Source organism: Hyla sarda, unplaced genomic scaffold (genome assembly GCF_029499605.1).
Source record: "Hyla sarda isolate aHylSar1 unplaced genomic scaffold, aHylSar1.hap1 scaffold_238, whole genome shotgun sequence".
NCBI classification, from domain to species: Eukaryota; Metazoa; Chordata; class Amphibia; order Anura; family Hylidae; genus Hyla; species Hyla sarda.
In genome coordinates, this window is record NW_026609065.1 from 206134 (window position 1) to 226192 (window position 20059).

Consider the following 20059-nt stretch of genomic DNA (forward strand, 5'->3'; position numbering starts at 1 on the left):
TTGTGTATGTAACCATAGGGATTTGTGATGTCACCTAGAACCTTCACAGCAGCGACAGCTTTATGAGGAGCATCAGCACTGCTCAGCCTGAGCAGAACCATCACCGCCATAGGTTGTCAAATAACCCGGATTTAACCCACACAGGTAAGTCCAATGGGGTGCAGGCATGTCCTCTATGCTTACAGCTTCCCGTGGGTGTTGGTTTGATACCGTTTGGGGACAGCCAAGGAGGCATCTGCAGGCAACAAAGGTAGGTGTGTGCTTGTGTGTGTGTTTCCTATGCAGATCCTAAGCCCAGTGTCACATGCAAGTAGGAGGAGTAAGAAGGGTTCCTGGCAAATCCGGGTTATGGATTGCATTTAAAAAGGCCCCGTGGGAGTGCAATGGGCCCCTGTCTTGCTGCTTAGCAATAATGGTATGGGTTTAGGTTCTGCTGTGTGTACTGGTGGTTGACTGCCCCCCAGCCCAGAGTGTGCATGGAAAATTGTCTGGCAGCCTCCCTGACAGCAAGCAGTGATAGTGCCCATGAAGGGGACCTTGTTGGGCCCGCCCCTTTCACGGTTATCGCTTCTCGGCCTTTTGGCTAAGATCAAGTGTAGTATCTGTTCTTATCAGTTTAATATCTGATACGTCCCCTATCTGGGGACCATATATTAAATGGATTTTTGAGAACGGGGGCCGATTTCGAAGCTTGCTTCCGTCGCCCTATGCATTGACCCGATATGGCAGTATCTTCGGGTACAGTGCACCACCCCCTTACAGGGTTAAAAAGAAAGATTCCTACTTTCATTGCTACCTGCTTGCTGGCTAGCCAGCTAGCCAGCCCTGTGGGCCTTGCTGCTGCTGCAGCCAAAAAACAAAAGGTGGTGCTGCTGCTGCTGCTTCTGCTTGTGTCTGGCCGCTGTTGGAGCGTCCAGGCACAGGACTTCTGCTGCTGCTGACTAAATGGCCTCCTTAATTGGATCATTTGAGTAGCCAGCACACCTGTGCAGGTAGGGCATGACATGATAGGCAGCTGCCTTGATAGCGGGTGGGTGCTGAATGTTCCTAATTGACAAAATAAGATTAATGCTTATGAAGAAATATAAAATCTCATCCCTTCCCCAATATCGCGCCACACCCCTACCCCTTAATTCCCTGGTTGAACTTGATGGACATATGTCTTTTTTCGACCGTACTAACTATGTAACTATGTAACATAACATGGGGGGGGTCTCCTGGCTGTTCACACAGGTGTGTCATTGCTGTACATTGACCATGCATTGCTTCTGTGGTATTGCAAAGGCAAAGACAAATGCTTCCAGCCATCCATTGCACTAATGGATTGGTCATCAGCTGGCTGTCTATGTCCCGCATCAATATAGACCAAAGTACAGAGGGTTAGGCTATGCTATTGTGCACCTACCTGATGCATCAGAAGGTGCGAGGCCCTTGCTAAATTCTGTGCACAGACTTTGAGATCTATACTTTAGACTGTATCTAAACCTGCTCCAACATGGACTGACATTCTGGCCTACTTTCAGCCGATGCGACTTGTCTGTCGCTGAACAGTCGCTTTTTATGTATTCAGCACCTATGTATAATGTTGTAAAAATGCTCTAGAAGCTAAAGTCGCAGAAATGTCACACATATTTGGCCTGCAACTTTCTGTGCGACAAATTCAGACAGGAAAAATCAGTATAAATCCTTAGAAAATTATCCCCCAGTGTCTCCATCTGCTGGCGGTATTGAATAAGCATTGCTGCACTGATGGGGTATGCATTAGACGAAAAAAAAGAAGAAAAAGAAGAATAATACGCCCAGAAAAGAGGCGAAAAGGAGAAAAACGTAAAAAAACGTGAAAAAAAAGTAAGAGGAAGAGAAGGGAAAAAAAGGTGGAAATGGGTTTAAAAGTGATTTCGGCGGAGAATATATATATATATATATATATATATATATATATATATACGCGCACACACACACATATATATAAACGTATTCTCCGTTGAGATATTGCAGCCGCTGCTGTGTCCAGGCCCAGGAGCCTTAGCACTGTGCTGTGATGTCACTCAATACCACTGACATCACTAGGTGTAAACAACATCTCTCCTTTGCTGTGTATGTGACTATGGAGCTGTTTGGTGATGTCGTCTATTATGGCCTTCATAGAAGCAACAGGAGATTGTTGCATCCATCTAGAACCCTCAGAACTACAGTGCTATGATGTCACTCACTTCCACAGGCCTTGCAGAGTGTAAACAACAACAACCCAGCTTTGTTGTGTATGTAACCATAGGGATTTGTGATGTCACCTAGAACCTTCACAGCAGCGACAGCTTTATGAGGAGCATCAGCACTGCTCTGCCTGAGCAGAACCATCACCGCCATAGGTTGTCAAATAACCCGGATTTAACCCACACAGGTAAGTCCAATGGGGTGCAGGCATGTCCTCTATGCTTACAGCTTCCCGTGGGTGTTGGTTTGATACCGTTTGGGGACAGCCAAGGAGGCATCTGCAGGCAACAAAGGTAGGTGTGTGCTTGTGTGTGTGTTTCCTATGCAGATCCTAAGCCCAGTGTCACATGCAAGTAGGAGGAGTAAGAAGGGTTCCTGGCAAATCCGGGTTATGGATTGCATTTAAAAAGGCCCCGTGGGAGTGCAATGGGCCCCTGTCTTGCTGCTTAGCAATAATGGTATGGGTTTAGGTTCTGCTGTGTGTACTGGTGGTTGACTGCCCCCCAGCCCAGAGTGTGCATGGAAAATTGTCTGGCAGCCTCCCTGACAGCAAGCAGTGATAGTGCCCATGAAGGGGACCTTGTTGGGCCCGCCCCTTTCACGGTTATCGCTTCTCGGCCTTTTGGCTAAGATCAAGTGTAGTATCTGTTCTTATCAGTTTAATATCTGATACGTCCCCTATCTGGGGACCATATATTAAATGGATTTTTGAGAACGGGGGCCGATTTCGAAGCTTGCTTCCGTCGCCCTATGCATTGACCCGATATGGCAGTATCTTCGGGTACAGTGCACCACCCCCTTACAGGGTTAAAAAGAAAGATTCCTACTTTCATTGCTACCTGCTTGCTGGCTAGCCAGCTAGCCAGCCCTGTGGGCCTTGCTGCTGCAGCCAAAAAACAAAAGGTGGTGCTGCTGCTGCTTCTGCTGCTTCTGCTTGTGTCTGGCCGCTGTTGGAGCGTCCAGGCACAGGACTTCTGCTGCTGCTGACTAAATGGCCTCCTTAATTGGATCATTTGAGTAGCCAGCACACCTGTGCAGGTAGGGCATGACATGATAGGCAGCTGCCTTGATAGCGGGTGGGTGCTGAATGTTCCTAATTGACAAAATAAGATTAATGCTTATGAAGAAATATAAAATCTCATCCCTTCCCCAATATCGCGCCACACCCCTACCCCTTAATTCCCTGGTTGAACTTGATGGACATATGTCTTTTTTCGACCGTACTAACTATGTAACTATGTAACATAACATGGGGGGGGGGGGTCTCCTGGCTGTTCACACAGGTGTGTCATTGCTGTACATTGACCATGCATTGCTTCTGTGGTATTGCAAAGGCAAAGACAAATGCTTCCAGCCATCCATTGCACTAATGGATTGGTCATCAGCTGGCTGTCTATGTCCCGCATCAATATAGACCAAAGTACAGAGGGTTAGGCTATGCTATTGTGCACCTACCTGATGCATCAGAAGGTGCGAGGCCCTTGCTAAATTCTGTGCACAGACTTTGAGATCTATACTTTAGACTGTATCTAAACCTGCTCCAACATGGACTGACATTCTGGCCTACTTTCAGCCGATGCGACTTGTCTGTCGCTGAACAGTCGCTTTTTATGTATTCAGCACCTATGTATAATGTTGTAAAAATGCTCTAGAAGCTAAAGTCGCAGAAATGTCACACATATTTGGCCTGCAACTTTCTGTGCGACAAATTCAGACAGGAAAAATCAGTATAAATCCTTAGAAAATTATCCCCCAGTGTCTCCATCTGCTGGCGGTATTGAATAAGCATTGCTGCACTGATGGGGTATGCATTAGACGAAAAAAAAGAAGAAAAAGAAGAATAATACGCCCAGAAAAGAGGCGAAAAGGAGAAAAACGTAAAAAAACGTGAAAAAAAAGTAAGAGGAAGAGAAGGGAAAAAAAGGTGGAAATGGGTTTAAAAGTGATTTCGGCGGAGAAATATATATATATATATATATATATATATATATATATATATATATACGCGCACACACACACATATATATAAACGTATTCTCCGTTGAGATATTGCAGCCGCTGCTGTGTCCAGGCCCAGGAGCCTTAGCACTGTGCTGTGATGTCACTCAATACCACTGACATCACTAGGTGTAAACAACATCTCTCCTTTGCTGTGTATGTGACTATGGAGCTGTTTGGTGATGTCGTCTATTATGGCCTTCATAGAAGCAACAGGAGATTGTTGCATCCATCTAGAACCCTCAGAACTACAGTGCTATGATGTCACTCACTTCCACAGGCCTTGCAGAGTGTAAACAACAACAACCCAGCTTTGTTGTGTATGTAACCATAGGGATTTGTGATGTCACCTAGAACCTTCACAGCAGCGACAGCTTTATGAGGAGCATCAGCACTGCTCTGCCTGAGCAGAACCATCACCGCCATAGGTTGTCAAATAACCCGGATTTAACCCACACAGGTAAGTCCAATGGGGTGCAGGCATGTCCTCTATGCTTACAGCTTCCCGTGGGTGTTGGTTTGATACCGTTTGGGGACAGCCAAGGAGGCATCTGCAGGCAACAAAGGTAGGTGTGTGCTTGTGTGTGTGTTTCCTATGCAGATCCTAAGCCCAGTGTCACATGCAAGTAGGAGGAGTAAGAAGGGTTCCTGGCAAATCCGGGTTATGGATTGCATTTAAAAAGGCCCCGTGGGAGTGCAATGGGCCCCTGTCTTGCTGCTTAGCAATAATGGTATGGGTTTAGGTTCTGCTGTGTGTACTGGTGGTTGACTGCCCCCCAGCCCAGAGTGTGCATGGAAAATTGTCTGGCAGCCTCCCTGACAGCAAGCAGTGATAGTGCCCATGAAGGGGACCTTGTTGGGCCCGCCCCTTTCACGGTTATCGCTTCTCGGCCTTTTGGCTAAGATCAAGTGTAGTATCTGTTCTTATCAGTTTAATATCTGATACGTCCCCTATCTGGGGACCATATATTAAATGGATTTTTGAGAACGGGGGCCGATTTCGAAGCTTGCTTCCGTCGCCCTATGCATTGACCCGATATGGCAGTATCTTCGGGTACAGTGCACCACCCCCTTACAGGGTTAAAAAGAAAGATTCCTACTTTCATTGCTACCTGCTTGCTGGCTAGCCAGCTAGCCAGCCCTGTGGGCCTTGCTGCTGCAGCCAAAAAACAAAAGGTGGTGCTGCTGCTGCTTCTGCTGCTTCTGCTTGTGTCTGGCCGCTGTTGGAGCGTCCAGGCACAGGACTTCTGCTGCTGCTGACTAAATGGCCTCCTTAATTGGATCATTTGAGTAGCCAGCACACCTGTGCAGGTAGGGCATGACATGATAGGCAGCTGCCTTGATAGCGGGTGGGTGCTGAATGTTCCTAATTGACAAAATAAGATTAATGCTTATGAAGAAATATAAAATCTCATCCCTTCCCCAATATCGCGCCACACCCCTACCCCTTAATTCCCTGGTTGAACTTGATGGACATATGTCTTTTTTCGACCGTACTAACTATGTAACTATGTAACATAACATGGGGGGGGGGGGGGTCTCCTGGCTGTTCACACAGGTGTGTCATTGCTGTACATTGACCATGCATTGCTTCTGTGGTATTGCAAAGGCAAAGACAAATGCTTCCAGCCATCCATTGCACTAATGGATTGGTCATCAGCTGGCTGTCTATGTCCCGCATCAATATAGACCAAAGTACAGAGGGTTAGGCTATGCTATTGTGCACCTACCTGATGCATCAGAAGGTGCGAGGCCCTTGCTAAATTCTGTGCACAGACTTTGAGATCTATACTTTAGACTGTATCTAAACCTGCTCCAACATGGACTGACATTCTGGCCTACTTTCAGCCGATGCGACTTGTCTGTCGCTGAACAGTCGCTTTTTATGTATTCAGCACCTATGTATAATGTTGTAAAAATGCTCTAGAAGCTAAAGTCGCAGAAATGTCACACATATTTGGCCTGCAACTTTCTGTGCGACAAATTCAGACAGGAAAAATCAGTATAAATCCTTAGAAAATTATCCCCCAGTGTCTCCATCTGCTGGCGGTATTGAATAAGCATTGCTGCACTGATGGGGTATGCATTAGACGAAAAAAAAGAGAAGAATAATACGCCCAGAAAAGAGGCGAAAAGGAGAAAAACGTAAAAAAACGTGAAAAAAAAGTAAGAGGAAGAGAAGGGAAAAAAAGGTGGAAATGGGTTTAAAAGTGATTTCGGCGGAGAAATATATATATATATATATATATATATATATATATATATATATATATATATACGCGCACACACACACATATATATAAACGTATTCTCCGTTGAGATATTGCAGCCGCTGCTGTGTCCAGGCCCAGGAGCCTTAGCACTGTGCTGTGATGTCACTCAATACCACTGACATCACTAGGTGTAAACAACATCTCTCCTTTGCTGTGTATGTGACTATGGAGCTGTTTGGTGATGTCGTCTATTATGGCCTTCATAGAAGCAACAGGAGATTGTTGCATCCATCTAGAACCCTCAGAACTACAGTGCTATGATGTCACTCACTTCCACAGGCCTTGCAGAGTGTAAACAACAACAACCCAGCTTTGTTGTGTATGTAACCATAGGGATTTGTGATGTCACCTAGAACCTTCACAGCAGCGACAGCTTTATGAGGAGCATCAGCACTGCTCTGCCTGAGCAGAACCATCACCGCCATAGGTTGTCAAATAACCCGGATTTAACCCACACAGGTAAGTCCAATGGGGTGCAGGCATGTCCTCTATGCTTACAGCTTCCCGTGGGTGTTGGTTTGATACCGTTTGGGGACAGCCAAGGAGGCATCTGCAGGCAACAAAGGTAGGTGTGTGCTTGTGTGTGTGTTTCCTATGCAGATCCTAAGCCCAGTGTCACATGCAAGTAGGAGGAGTAAGAAGGGTTCCTGGCAAATCCGGGTTATGGATTGCATTTAAAAAGGCCCCGTGGGAGTGCAATGGGCCCCTGTCTTGCTGCTTAGCAATAATGGTATGGGTTTAGGTTCTGCTGTGTGTACTGGTGGTTGACTGCCCCCCAGCCCAGAGTGTGCATGGAAAATTGTCTGGCAGCCTCCCTGACAGCAAGCAGTGATAGTGCCCATGAAGGGGACCTTGTTGGGCCCGCCCCTTTCACGGTTATCGCTTCTCGGCCTTTTGGCTAAGATCAAGTGTAGTATCTGTTCTTATCAGTTTAATATCTGATACGTCCCCTATCTGGGGACCATATATTAAATGGATTTTTGAGAACGGGGGCCGATTTCGAAGCTTGCTTCCGTCGCCCTATGCATTGACCCGATATGGCAGTATCTTCGGGTACAGTGCACCACCCCCTTACAGGGTTAAAAAGAAAGATTCCTACTTTCATTGCTACCTGCTTGCTGGCTAGCCAGCTAGCCAGCCCTGTGGGCCTTGCTGCTGCTGCAGCCAAAAAACAAAAGGTGGTGCTGCTGCTGCTTCTGCTGCTTCTGCTTGTGTCTGGCCGCTGTTGGAGCGTCCAGGCACAGGACTTCTGCTGCTGCTGACTAAATGGCCTCCTTAATTGGATCATTTGAGTAGCCAGCACACCTGTGCAGGTAGGGCATGACATGATAGGCAGCTGCCTTGATAGCGGGTGGGTGCTGAATGTTCCTAATTGACAAAATAAGATTAATGCTTATGAAGAAATATAAAATCTCATCCCTTCCCCAATATCGCGCCACACCCCTACCCCTTAATTCCCTGGTTGAACTTGATGGACATATGTCTTTTTTCGACCGTACTAACTATGTAACTATGTAACATAACATGGGGGGGGTCTCCTGGCTGTTCACACAGGTGTGTCATTGCTGTACATTGACCATGCATTGCTTCTGTGGTATTGCAAAGGCAAAGACAAATGCTTCCAGCCATCCATTGCACTAATGGATTGGTCATCAGCTGGCTGTCTATGTCCCGCATCAATATAGACCAAAGTACAGAGGGTTAGGCTATGCTATTGTGCACCTACCTGATGCATCAGAAGGTGCGAGGCCCTTGCTAAATTCTGTGCACAGACTTTGAGATCTATACTTTAGACTGTATCTAAACCTGCTCCAACATGGACTGACATTCTGGCCTACTTTCAGCCGATGCGACTTGTCTGTCGCTGAACAGTCGCTTTTTATGTATTCAGCACCTATGTATAATGTTGTAAAAATGCTCTAGAAGCTAAAGTCGCAGAAATGTCACACATATTTGGCCTGCAACTTTCTGTGCGACAAATTCAGACAGGAAAAATCAGTATAAATCCTTAGAAAATTATCCCCCAGTGTCTCCATCTGCTGGCGGTATTGAATAAGCATTGCTGCACTGATGGGGTATGCATTAGACGAAAAAAAAGAAGAAAAAGAAGAATAATACGCCCAGAAAAGAGGCGAAAAGGAGAAAAACGTAAAAAAACGTGAAAAAAAAGTAAGAGGAAGAGAAGGGAAAAAAAGGTGGAAATGGGTTTAAAAGTGATTTCGGCGGAGAAATATATATATATATATATATATATATATATATATATATATATATATATATATATATACGCGCACACACACACATATATATAAACGTATTCTCCGTTGAGATATTGCAGCCGCTGCTGTGTCCAGGCCCAGGAGCCTTAGCACTGTGCTGTGATGTCACTCAATACCACTGACATCACTAGGTGTAAACAACATCTCTCCTTTGCTGTGTATGTGACTATGGAGCTGTTTGGTGATGTCGTCTATTATGGCCTTCATAGAAGCAACAGGAGATTGTTGCATCCATCTAGAACCCTCAGAACTACAGTGCTATGATGTCACTCACTTCCACAGGCCTTGCAGAGTGTAAACAACAACAACCCAGCTTTGTTGTGTATGTAACCATAGGGATTTGTGATGTCACCTAGAACCTTCACAGCAGCGACAGCTTTATGAGGAGCATCAGCACTGCTCTGCCTGAGCAGAACCATCACCGCCATAGGTTGTCAAATAACCCGGATTTAACCCACACAGGTAAGTCCAATGGGGTGCAGGCATGTCCTCTATGCTTACAGCTTCCCGTGGGTGTTGGTTTGATACCGTTTGGGGACAGCCAAGGAGGCATCTGCAGGCAACAAAGGTAGGTGTGTGCTTGTGTGTGTGTTTCCTATGCAGATCCTAAGCCCAGTGTCACATGCAAGTAGGAGGAGTAAGAAGGGTTCCTGGCAAATCCGGGTTATGGATTGCATTTAAAAAGGCCCCGTGGGAGTGCAATGGGCCCCTGTCTTGCTGCTTAGCAATAATGGTATGGGTTTAGGTTCTGCTGTGTGTACTGGTGGTTGACTGCCCCCCAGCCCAGAGTGTGCATGGAAAATTGTCTGGCAGCCTCCCTGACAGCAAGCAGTGATAGTGCCCATGAAGGGGACCTTGTTGGGCCCGCCCCTTTCACGGTTATCGCTTCTCGGCCTTTTGGCTAAGATCAAGTGTAGTATCTGTTCTTATCAGTTTAATATCTGATACGTCCCCTATCTGGGGACCATATATTAAATGGATTTTTGAGAACGGGGGCCGATTTCGAAGCTTGCTTCCGTCGCCCTATGCATTGACCCGATATGGCAGTATCTTCGGGTACAGTGCACCACCCCCTTACAGGGTTAAAAAGAAAGATTCCTACTTTCATTGCTACCTGCTTGCTGGCCAGCCCTGTGGGCCTTGCTGCTGCTGCAGCCAAAAAACAAAAGGTGGTGCTGCTGCTGCTTCTGCTGCTTCTGCTTGTGTCTGGCCGCTGTTGGAGCGTCCAGGCACAGGACTTCTGCTGCTGCTGACTAAATGGCCTCCTTAATTGGATCATTTGAGTAGCCAGCACACCTGTGCAGGTAGGGCATGACATGATAGGCAGCTGCCTTGATAGCGGGTGGGTGCTGAATGTTCCTAATTGACAAAATAAGATTAATGCTTATGAAGAAATATAAAATCTCATCCCTTCCCCAATATCGCGCCACACCCCTACCCCTTAATTCCCTGGTTGAACTTGATGGACATATGTCTTTTTTCGACCGTACTAACTATGTAACTATGTAACATAACATGGGGGGGGGGGGGTCTCCTGGCTGTTCACACAGGTGTGTCATTGCTGTACATTGACCATGCATTGCTTCTGTGGTATTGCAAAGGCAAAGACAAATGCTTCCAGCCATCCATTGCACTAATGGATTGGTCATCAGCTGGCTGTCTATGTCCCGCATCAATATAGACCAAAGTACAGAGGGTTAGGCTATGCTATTGTGCACCTACCTGATGCATCAGAAGGTGCGAGGCCCTTGCTAAATTCTGTGCACAGACTTTGAGATCTATACTTTAGACTGTATCTAAACCTGCTCCAACATGGACTGACATTCTGGCCTACTTTCAGCCGATGCGACTTGTCTGTCGCTGAACAGTCGCTTTTTATGTATTCAGCACCTATGTATAATGTTGTAAAAATGCTCTAGAAGCTAAAGTCGCAGAAATGTCACACATATTTGGCCTGCAACTTTCTGTGCGACAAATTCAGACAGGAAAAATCAGTATAAATCCTTAGAAAATTATCCCCCAGTGTCTCCATCTGCTGGCGGTATTGAATAAGCATTGCTGCACTGATGGGGTATGCATTAGACGAAAAAAAAGAAGAAAAAGAAGAATAATACGCCCAGAAAAGAGGCGAAAAGGAGAAAAACGTAAAAAAACGTGAAAAAAAAGTAAGAGGAAGAGAAGGGAAAAAAAGGTGGAAATGGGTTTAAAAGTGATTTCGGCGGAGAAATATATATATATATATATATATATATATATATATATATATATATATATACGCGCACACACACACATATATATAAACGTATTCTCCGTTGAGATATTGCAGCCGCTGCTGTGTCCAGGCCCAGGAGCCTTAGCACTGTGCTGTGATGTCACTCAATACCACTGACATCACTAGGTGTAAACAACATCTCTCCTTTGCTGTGTATGTGACTATGGAGCTGTTTGGTGATGTCGTCTATTATGGCCTTCATAGAAGCAACAGGAGATTGTTGCATCCATCTAGAACCCTCAGAACTACAGTGCTATGATGTCACTCACTTCCACAGGCCTTGCAGAGTGTAAACAACAACAACCCAGCTTTGTTGTGTATGTAACCATAGGGATTTGTGATGTCACCTAGAACCTTCACAGCAGCGACAGCTTTATGAGGAGCATCAGCACTGCTCTGCCTGAGCAGAACCATCACCGCCATAGGTTGTCAAATAACCCGGATTTAACCCACACAGGTAAGTCCAATGGGGTGCAGGCATGTCCTCTATGCTTACAGCTTCCCGTGGGTGTTGGTTTGATACCGTTTGGGGACAGCCAAGGAGGCATCTGCAGGCAACAAAGGTAGGTGTGTGCTTGTGTGTGTGTTTCCTATGCAGATCCTAAGCCCAGTGTCACATGCAAGTAGGAGGAGTAAGAAGGGTTCCTGGCAAATCCGGGTGTCACGATGCCGGCTGGCAGGTAGTGGATCCTCTGTGCCAGAGAGGGATTGGCGTGGACCGTGCTAGAGGATCGGTTCTAAGTCACTACTGGTTTTCACCAGAGCCCGCCGCAAAGCGGGATGGTCTTGCTGCGGCGGTAGTGACCAGGTCGTATCCCCTAGCAACGGCTCAACCTCTCTGGCTGCTGAAGATAGGCGCGGTACAAGGGAGTAGACAGAAGCAAGGTCGGACGTAGCAGAAGGTCGGGGCAGGCAGCAAGGATCGTAGTCAGGGGCAACGGCAGGAGGTCTGGAACACAGGCTAGGAACACACAAGGAAACGCTTTCACTGGCACTAAGGCAACAAGATCCGGCGAGGGAGTGAAGGGGAAGTGAGGTGATATAGGGAAGTGCACAGGTGTAAACACTAATTGGAACCACTGCGCCAATCAGCGGCGCAGTGGCCCTTTAAATCGCAAAGACCCGGCGCGCGCGCGCCCTAGGGAGCGGGGCCGCGCGCGCCGGGACAGAACTGACGGAGAGCGAGTCAGGTACGGGAGCCGGGGTGCGCATCGCGAGCGGGCGCTACCCGCATCGCGAATCGCATCCCGGCCAGAGGCGGTATCGCAGCGCCCCGGGTCCGTGGAACCGACCGGAGCGCTGCAGTGAGAGGAGTGTAGCGAGCGCTCCGGGGAGGAGCGGGGACCCGGAGCGCTCGGCGTAACAGTACCCCCCCCCTTGGGTCTCCCCCTCTTCTTGGAGCCTGAGAACCTGAGGACCAGACTTTTGTCCAGGATATTGTCCTCAGGTTCCCAGGACCTCTCTTCTGGACCACAACCCTCCCAATCCACTAAAAAGAAGGTTTTCCCTCTGACCTTTTTAGATGCTAAAATTTCTTTGACGGAGAAGATGTCCGAGGAGCCGGAGACAGGAGTGGGGGGAACAGATTTGGGAGAGAAACGGTTAATGATAAGTGGTTTAAGAAGAGAAACATGAAAGGCATTAGGAATACGAAGAGAAGGAGGAAGAAGAAGTTTGTAAGAGACAGGATTAATCTGGCGCAAAATTTTGAAAGGACCAAGATAGCGTGGTCCCAACTTATAGCTAGGGACACGGAAGCGGACATATTTGGCGGAGAGCCATACCTTGTCTCCAGGGGAAAAAATGGGAGGAGCTCTTCTTTTCTTATCCGCGAATCTCTTCATGCGTGAAGAAGCCTGTAAGAGAGAATTTTGGGTCTCTCTCCATATGATGGAAAGATCACGGGAAATTTCATCCACAGCGGGCAGACCAGAGGGCAAGGGGGTAGGGAGGGGGGGAAGAGGGTGACGGCCGTACACCACGAAAAACGGGGATTTGGAGGAAGATTCAGAGATTCTGAAATTATACGAGAATTCGGCCCAAGGTAGAAGATCTGCCCAGTCATCCTGGCGGGAGGAAACAAAATGTCGTAAATAGTCACCCAAGATCTGGTTAATTCTTTCTACTTGTCCATTGGATTGAGGATGGTATGCAGAAGAAAAATTTAATTTAATCTTGAGTTGTTTACAGAGAGCCCTCCAGAATTTAGACACAAATTGGACGCCTCTATCCGAGACGATCTGCGTAGGCAACCCGTGAAGACGAAAAATGTGTACAAAAAATTGTTTAGCCAACTGAGGCGCTGAAGGAAGACCAGGAAGAGGGATGAAATGTGCCATTTTGGAGAATCGATCAACGACCACCCAAATAACAGTGTTGCCATGGGATGGGGGTAAGTCAGTAATAAAATCCATACCAATCAGAGACCAAGGTTGTTCGGGAACAGGCAAAGGAAGAAGAAAACCAGCGGGCTTCTGGCGAGGAGTCTTATCCCGGGCACAGATAGTGCAGGCTCGCACAAAGTCCACCACATCAGTCTCTAGAGTCGGCCACCAATAGAAGCGAGAGATGAGTTGCACAGATTTCTTGATGCCCGCATGACCTGCGAGATGGGAGGAGTGACCCCATTTGAGGATTCCGAGGCGTTGGCGTGGAGAAACAAAGGTCTTTCCTGGAGGAGTTTGCCTGATGGAGGCTGGAGAAGTGGAAATCAGGCAGTCAGGAGGAATGATGTGTTGAGGAGAGAGTTCAATTTCAGAAGCATCTGAGGAACGAGAGAGAGCATCGGCCCTAATGTTCTTATCAGCAGGCCGAAAGTGAATTTCAAAATTAAATCGGGCAAAGAACAGAGACCACCTGGCCTGACGAGGATTCAGCCGTTGGGCAGACTCGAGGTATGAGAGGTTCTTGTGATCGGTGTAAATAATAACTGGAAATCTTGATCCCTCCAGCAGATGTCTCCATTCCTCAAGTGCTAATTTAATGGCTAGAAGCTCTCGATCCCCGATGGAGTAGTTCCTCTCCGCCGGAGAGAAGGTCCTAGAAAAAAAACCACAAGTAACAGCATGCCCGGAAGAGTTTTTTTGTAGAAGGACAGCTCCAGCTCCCACTGAGGAGGCATCAACCTCCAATAGGAAGGGTTTAGATGGGTCAGGTCTGGAGAGCACGGGAGCCGAAGAGAAGGCAGACTTGAGTCGTTTAAAGGCGTCTTCCGCTTGAGGAGGCCAAGACTTGGGATCGGCATTTTTTTTGGTTAAAGCCACAATAGGAGCCACAATGGTAGAAAAATGTGGAATAAATTGCCTGTAATAATTGGCGAACCCCAAAAAACGTTGGATGGCACGGAGTCCGGAGGGGCGTGGCCAATCTAAGACGGCAGAGAGTTTATCCGGATCCATTTGTAGTCCCTGGCCAGAGACCAAGTATCCTAGAAAAGGAAGAGATTGGCATTCAAACAGACATTTCTCAATTTTAGCATAGAGTTGATTGTCACGAAGTCTCTGAAGAACCATACGGACATGCTGGCGGTGTTCTTCTAGATTGGCCGAAAAAATTAGGATATCATCAAGATATACAACGACACAGGAGTATAACAGATCACGAAAAATTTCATTAACAAAGTCTTGGAAGACAGCAGGGGCGTTGCACAGGCCAAAGGGCATGACCAGATACTCAAAGTGTCCATCTCTGGTGTTAAATGCTGTTTTCCACTCATCCCCCTCTCTGATGCGGATGAGGTTATAGGCGCCTCTTAAGTCCAATTTAGTAAAGATGTGGGCACCCTGGAGGCGATCAAAGAGTTCAGAGATGAGGGGTAAGGGGTAGCGGTTCTTAACCGTGATTTTATTAAGTCCGCGGTAGTCAATGCAAGGACGTAGAGAGCCATCTTTTTTGGACACAAAGAAAAATCCGGCTCCGGCAGGAGAGGAGGATTTACGGATAAAGCCCTTTTTTAGATTCTCCTGGACGTATTCAGACATGGCAAGAGTCTCTGGGGCAGAGAGAGGATAAATTCTGCCCCGGGGTGGAGTAGTGCCCGGGAGGAGGTCGATAGGACAATCATAAGGCCTGTGAGGAGGTAGAGTCTCCGCTTGTTTTTTGCAGAAAACATCCGCGAAGTCCATATAGGCCTTAGGGAGACCGGTTACTGGAGGAAGCACAGAGTTACGGCAAGGGTTACTGGGAACCGGTTTTAGACAGTCCTTGGAACAAGAGGGCCCCCAACTCTTGATCTCCCCAGTGGACCAATCCAGGGTTGGGGCATGAAGTTGAAGCCAGGGAAGTCCAAGGAGAATTTCCGAGGTGCAATTGGGGAGGACCAAAAGTTCAATCCTCTCGTGATGAGATCCGATGCTCATTAGAAGGGGCTCCGTGCGGAAACGTATGGAACAGTCCAATCTTTCATTGTTTATACAATTGATGTAAAGGGGTCTGGTGAGACTGGTCACTGGGATGTTGAACCTGTTGACGAGAGAGGCCAAAATAAAATTTCCTGCAGATCCAGAGTCCAAGAAGGCCACAGAAGAGAAGGAGAAGGCAGAGGCAGACATCCGCACAGGCACAGTAAGACGTGGAGAAGCAGAGTGGACATCAAGGATTGTCTCACCTTTGTGCGGAGTCAGGGTACGTCTTTCCAGGCGGGGAGGGCGGATAGGACAATCCCTCAGGAAGTGTTCGGTACTAGCACAGTACAGGCAGAGGTTCTCCATGCGGCGTCGTGTCCTCTCTTGAGATGTCAGGCGAGACCGGTCGACCTGCATAGCCTCCACGGCGGGAGGCACAGGAACAGATTGCAGGGAACCAGAGGAGAGAGGAGCCGAGGAGAAGAAACGCCTCGTGCGAACAGAGTCCATATCTTGGCGGAGCTCCTGACGCCTTTCGGAAAAACGCATGTCAATGCGAGTGGCTAGGTGAATAAGTTCATGAAGATTAGCAGGCATTTCTCGTGCGGCCAGAACATCTTTAATGTTGCTGGATAGGCCTTTTTTAAAGGTCGCGCAGAGGGCCTCATCGTTCCAGGATAATTCAGAAGCAAGAGTACGGAATTGTACGGCATACTCGCCAACGGAAGAATTACCCTGGACCAGGTTCAACAGGGCAGTCTCAGCAGAAGAGGCTCGGGCAGGTTCCTCAAAGACACTTCGAATTTCCGAGAAGAAGGAGTGTACAGAGGCAGTGACGGGGTCATTGCGGTCCCAGAGCGGTGTGGCCCAAGCCAGGGCTTTTCCAGACAGCAGGCTGACTACGAAAGCCACCTTAGACCTTTCAGTGGGGAACTGGTCCGACATCATCTCCAAGTGTAATGAACATTGGGAAAGGAAGCCACGGCAAAGCTTAGAGTCCCCATCAAATTTATCCGGCAAGGATAGTCGTAGTCCAGAAGCGGCCACTCGCTGCGGAGGAGGTACAGGAGCTGGCGGAGGAGATGGTTGCTGGAGCTGTGGTAGTAACTGTTGTAGCATAACAGTCAGTTGAGACAGCTGTTGGCCTTGTTGCGCAATCTGTTGTGACTGCTGGGCGACCACCGTGGTGAGGTCAGCGACAACTGGCAGAGGAACTTCAGCGGGATCCATGGCCGGATCTACTGTCACGATGCCGGCTGGCAGGTAGTGGATCCTCTGTGCCAGAGAGGGATTGGCGTGGACCGTGCTAGAGGATCGGTTCTAAGTCACTACTGGTTTTCACCAGAGCCCGCCGCAAAGCGGGATGGTCTTGCTGCGGCGGTAGTGACCAGGTCGTATCCCCTAGCAACGGCTCAACCTCTCTGGCTGCTGAAGATAGGCGCGGTACAAGGGAGTAGACAGAAGCAAGGTCGGACGTAGCAGAAGGTCGGGGCAGGCAGCAAGGATCGTAGTCAGGGGCAACGGCAGGAGGTCTGGAACACAGGCTAGGAACACACAAGGAAACGCTTTCACTGGCACTAAGGCAACAAGATCCGGCGAGGGAGTGAAGGGGAAGTGAGGTGATATAGGGAAGTGCACAGGTGTAAACACTAATTGGAACCACTGCGCCAATCAGCGGCGCAGTGGCCCTTTAAATCGCAAAGACCCGGCGCGCGCGCGCCCTAGGGAGCGGGGCCGCGCGCGCCGGGACAGAACTGACGGAGAGCGAGTCAGGTACGGGAGCCGGGGTGCGCATCGCGAGCGGGCGCTACCCGCATCGCGAATCGCATCCCGGCCAGAGGCGGTATCGCAGCGCCCCGGGTCCGTGGAACCGACCGGAGCGCTGCAGTGAGAGGAGTGTAGCGAGCGCTCCGGGGAGGAGCGGGGACCCGGAGCGCTCGGCGTAACACCGGGTTATGGATTGCATTTAAAAAGGCCCCGTGGGAGTGCAATGGGCCCCTGTCTTGCTGCTTAGCAATAATGGTATGGGTTTAGGTTCTGCTGTGTGTACTGGTGGTTGACTGCCCCCCAGCCCAGAGTGTGCATGGAAAATTGTCTGGCAGCCTCCCTGACAGCAAGCAGTGATAGTGCCCATGAAGGGGACCTTGTTGGGCCCGCCCCTTTCACGGTTATCGCTTCTCGGCCTTTTGGCTAAGATCAAGTGTAGTATCTGTTCTTATCAGTTTAATATCTGATACGTCCCCTATCTGGGGACCATATATTAAATGGATTTTTGAGAACGGGGGCCGATTTCGAAGCTTGCTTCCGTCGCCCTATGCATTGACCCGATATGGCAGTATCTTCGGGTACAGTGCACCACCCCCTTACAGGGTTAAAAAGAAAGATTCCTACTTTCATTGCTACCTGCTTGCTGGCTAGCCAGCTAGCCAGCCCTGTGGGCCTTGCTGCTGCAGCCAAAAAACAAAAGGTGGTGCTGCTGCTGCTGCTTCTGCTTGTGTCTGGCCGCTGTTGGAGCGTCCAGGCACAGGACTTCTGCTGCTGCTGACTAAATGGCCTCCTTAATTGGATCATTTGAGTAGCCAGCACACCTGTGCAGGTAGGGCATGACATGATAGGCAGCTGCCTTGATAGCGGGTGGGTGCTGAATGTTCCTAATTGACAAAATAAGATTAATGCTTATGAAGAAATATAAAATCTCATCCCTTCCCCAATATCGCGCCACACCCCTACCCCTTAATTCCCTGGTTGAACTTGATGGACATATGTCTTTTTTCGACCGTACTAACTATGTAACTATGTAACATAACATGGGGGGGGTCTCCTGGCTGTTCACACAGGTGTGTCATTGCTGTACATTGACCATGCATTGCTTCTGTGGTATTGCAAAGGCAAAGACAAATGCTTCCAGCCATCCATTGCACTAATGGATTGGTCATCAGCTGGCTGTCTATGTCCCGCATCAATATAGACCAAAGTACAGAGGGTTAGGCTATGCTATTGTGCACCTACCTGATGCATCAGAAGGTGCGAGGCCCTTGCTAAATTCTGTGCACAGACTTTGAGATCTATACTTTAGACTGTATCTAAACCTGCTCCAACATGGACTGACATTCTGGCCTACTTTCAGCCGATGCGACTTGTCTGTCGCTGAACAGTCGCTTTTTATGTATTCAGCACCTATGTATAATGTTGTAAAAATGCTCTAGAAGCTAAAGTCGCAGAAATGTCACACATATTTGGCCTGCAACTTTCTGTGCGACAAATTCAGACAGGAAAAATCAGTATAAATCCTTAGAAAATTATCCCCCAGTGTCTCCATCTGCTGGCGGTATTGAATAAGCATTGCTGCACTGATGGGGTATGCATTAGACGAAAAAAAAGAAGAAAAAGAAGAATAATACGCCCAGAAAAGAGGCGAAAAGGAGAAAAACGTAAAAAAACGTGAAAAAAAAGTAAGAGGAAGAGAAGGGAAAAAAAGGTGGAAATGGGTTTAAAAGTGATTTCGGCGGAGAAATATATATATATATATATATATATATATATATATATACGCGCACACACACACATATATATAAACGTATTCTCCGTTGAGATATTGCAGCCGCTGCTGTGTCCAGGCCCAGGAGCCTTAGCACTGTGCTGTGATGTCACTCAATACCACTGACATCACTAGGTGTAAACAACATCTCTCCTTTGCTGTGTATGTGACTATGGAGCTGTTTGGTGATGTCGTCTATTATGGCCTTCATAGAAGCAACAGGAGATTGTTGCATCCATCTAGAACCCTCAGAACTACAGTGCTATGATGTCACTCACTTCCACAGGCCTTGCAGAGTGTAAACAACAACAACCCAGCTTTGTTGTGTATGTAACCATAGGGATTTGTGATGTCACCTAGAACCTTCACAGCAGCGACAGCTTTATGAGGAGCATCAGCACTGCTCTGCCTGAGCAGAACCATCACCGCCATAGGTTGTCAAATAACCCGGATTTAACCCACACAGGTAAGTCCAATGGGGTGCAGGCATGTCCTCTATGCTTACAGCTTCCCGTGGGTGTTGGTTTGATACCGTTTGGGGACAGCCAAGGAGGCATCTGCAGGCAACAAAGGTAGGTGTGTGCTTGTGTGTGTGTTTCCTATGCAGATCCTAAGCCCAGTGTCACATGCAAGTAGGAGGAGTAAGAAGGGTTCCTGGCAAATCCGGGTTATGGATTGCATTTAAAAAGGCCCCGTGGGAGTGCAATGGGCCCCTGTCTTGCTGCTTAGCAATAATGGTATGGGTTTAGGTTCTGCTGTGTGTACTGGTGGTTGACTGCCCCCCAGCCCAGAGTGTGCATGGAAAATTGTCTGGCAGCCTCCCTGACAGCAAGCAGTGATAGTGCCCATGAAGGGGACCTTGTTGGGCCCGCCCCTTTCACGGTTATCGCTTCTCGGCCTTTTGGCTAAGATCAAGTGTAGTATCTGTTCTTATCAGTTTAATATCTGATACGTCCCCTATCTGGGGACCATATATTAAATGGATTTTTGAGAACGGGGGCCGATTTCGAAGCTTGCTTCCGTCGCCCTATGCATTGACCCGATATGGCAGTATCTTCGGGTACAGTGCACCACCCCCTTACAGGGTTAAAAAGAAAGATTCCTACTTTCATTGCTACCTGCTTGCTGGCTAGCCAGCTAGC

General features: G+C 48.0%; 7 non-coding genes across 7 annotated transcripts; all 7 read left to right on the top strand.

Annotated features, from left to right (window-relative positions):
- Nucleotides 1–563: 563 nt before the first annotated feature.
- LOC130322735 (U2 spliceosomal RNA) lies at nucleotides 564–754 on the top strand. Its single transcript, XR_008868183.1, has one exon. It is a non-coding gene; the product is annotated as a U2 spliceosomal RNA (small nuclear RNA).
- A 2066-nt stretch (nucleotides 755–2820) lies between these two features.
- LOC130322736 (U2 spliceosomal RNA) lies at nucleotides 2821–3011 on the top strand. The gene has a single exon (XR_008868184.1). It is a non-coding gene; the product is annotated as a U2 spliceosomal RNA (small nuclear RNA).
- A 2080-nt stretch (nucleotides 3012–5091) lies between these two features.
- Nucleotides 5092–5282, top strand: LOC130322738 (U2 spliceosomal RNA). The gene has a single exon (XR_008868186.1). It is a non-coding gene; the product is annotated as a U2 spliceosomal RNA (small nuclear RNA).
- Nucleotides 5283–7363: 2081 nt separating this feature from the next.
- Nucleotides 7364–7554, top strand: LOC130322739 (U2 spliceosomal RNA). Its single transcript, XR_008868187.1, has one exon. It is a non-coding gene; the product is annotated as a U2 spliceosomal RNA (small nuclear RNA).
- Nucleotides 7555–9645: 2091 nt separating this feature from the next.
- On the top strand, nucleotides 9646–9836 carry LOC130322740 (U2 spliceosomal RNA). The gene has a single exon (XR_008868188.1). It is a non-coding gene; the product is annotated as a U2 spliceosomal RNA (small nuclear RNA).
- Nucleotides 9837–17549: 7713 nt separating this feature from the next.
- Nucleotides 17550–17740, top strand: LOC130322742 (U2 spliceosomal RNA). Its single transcript, XR_008868189.1, has one exon. It is a non-coding gene; the product is annotated as a U2 spliceosomal RNA (small nuclear RNA).
- Nucleotides 17741–19802: 2062 nt separating this feature from the next.
- On the top strand, nucleotides 19803–19993 carry LOC130322743 (U2 spliceosomal RNA). The gene has a single exon (XR_008868190.1). It is a non-coding gene; the product is annotated as a U2 spliceosomal RNA (small nuclear RNA).
- Nucleotides 19994–20059: the final 66 nt, after the last annotated feature.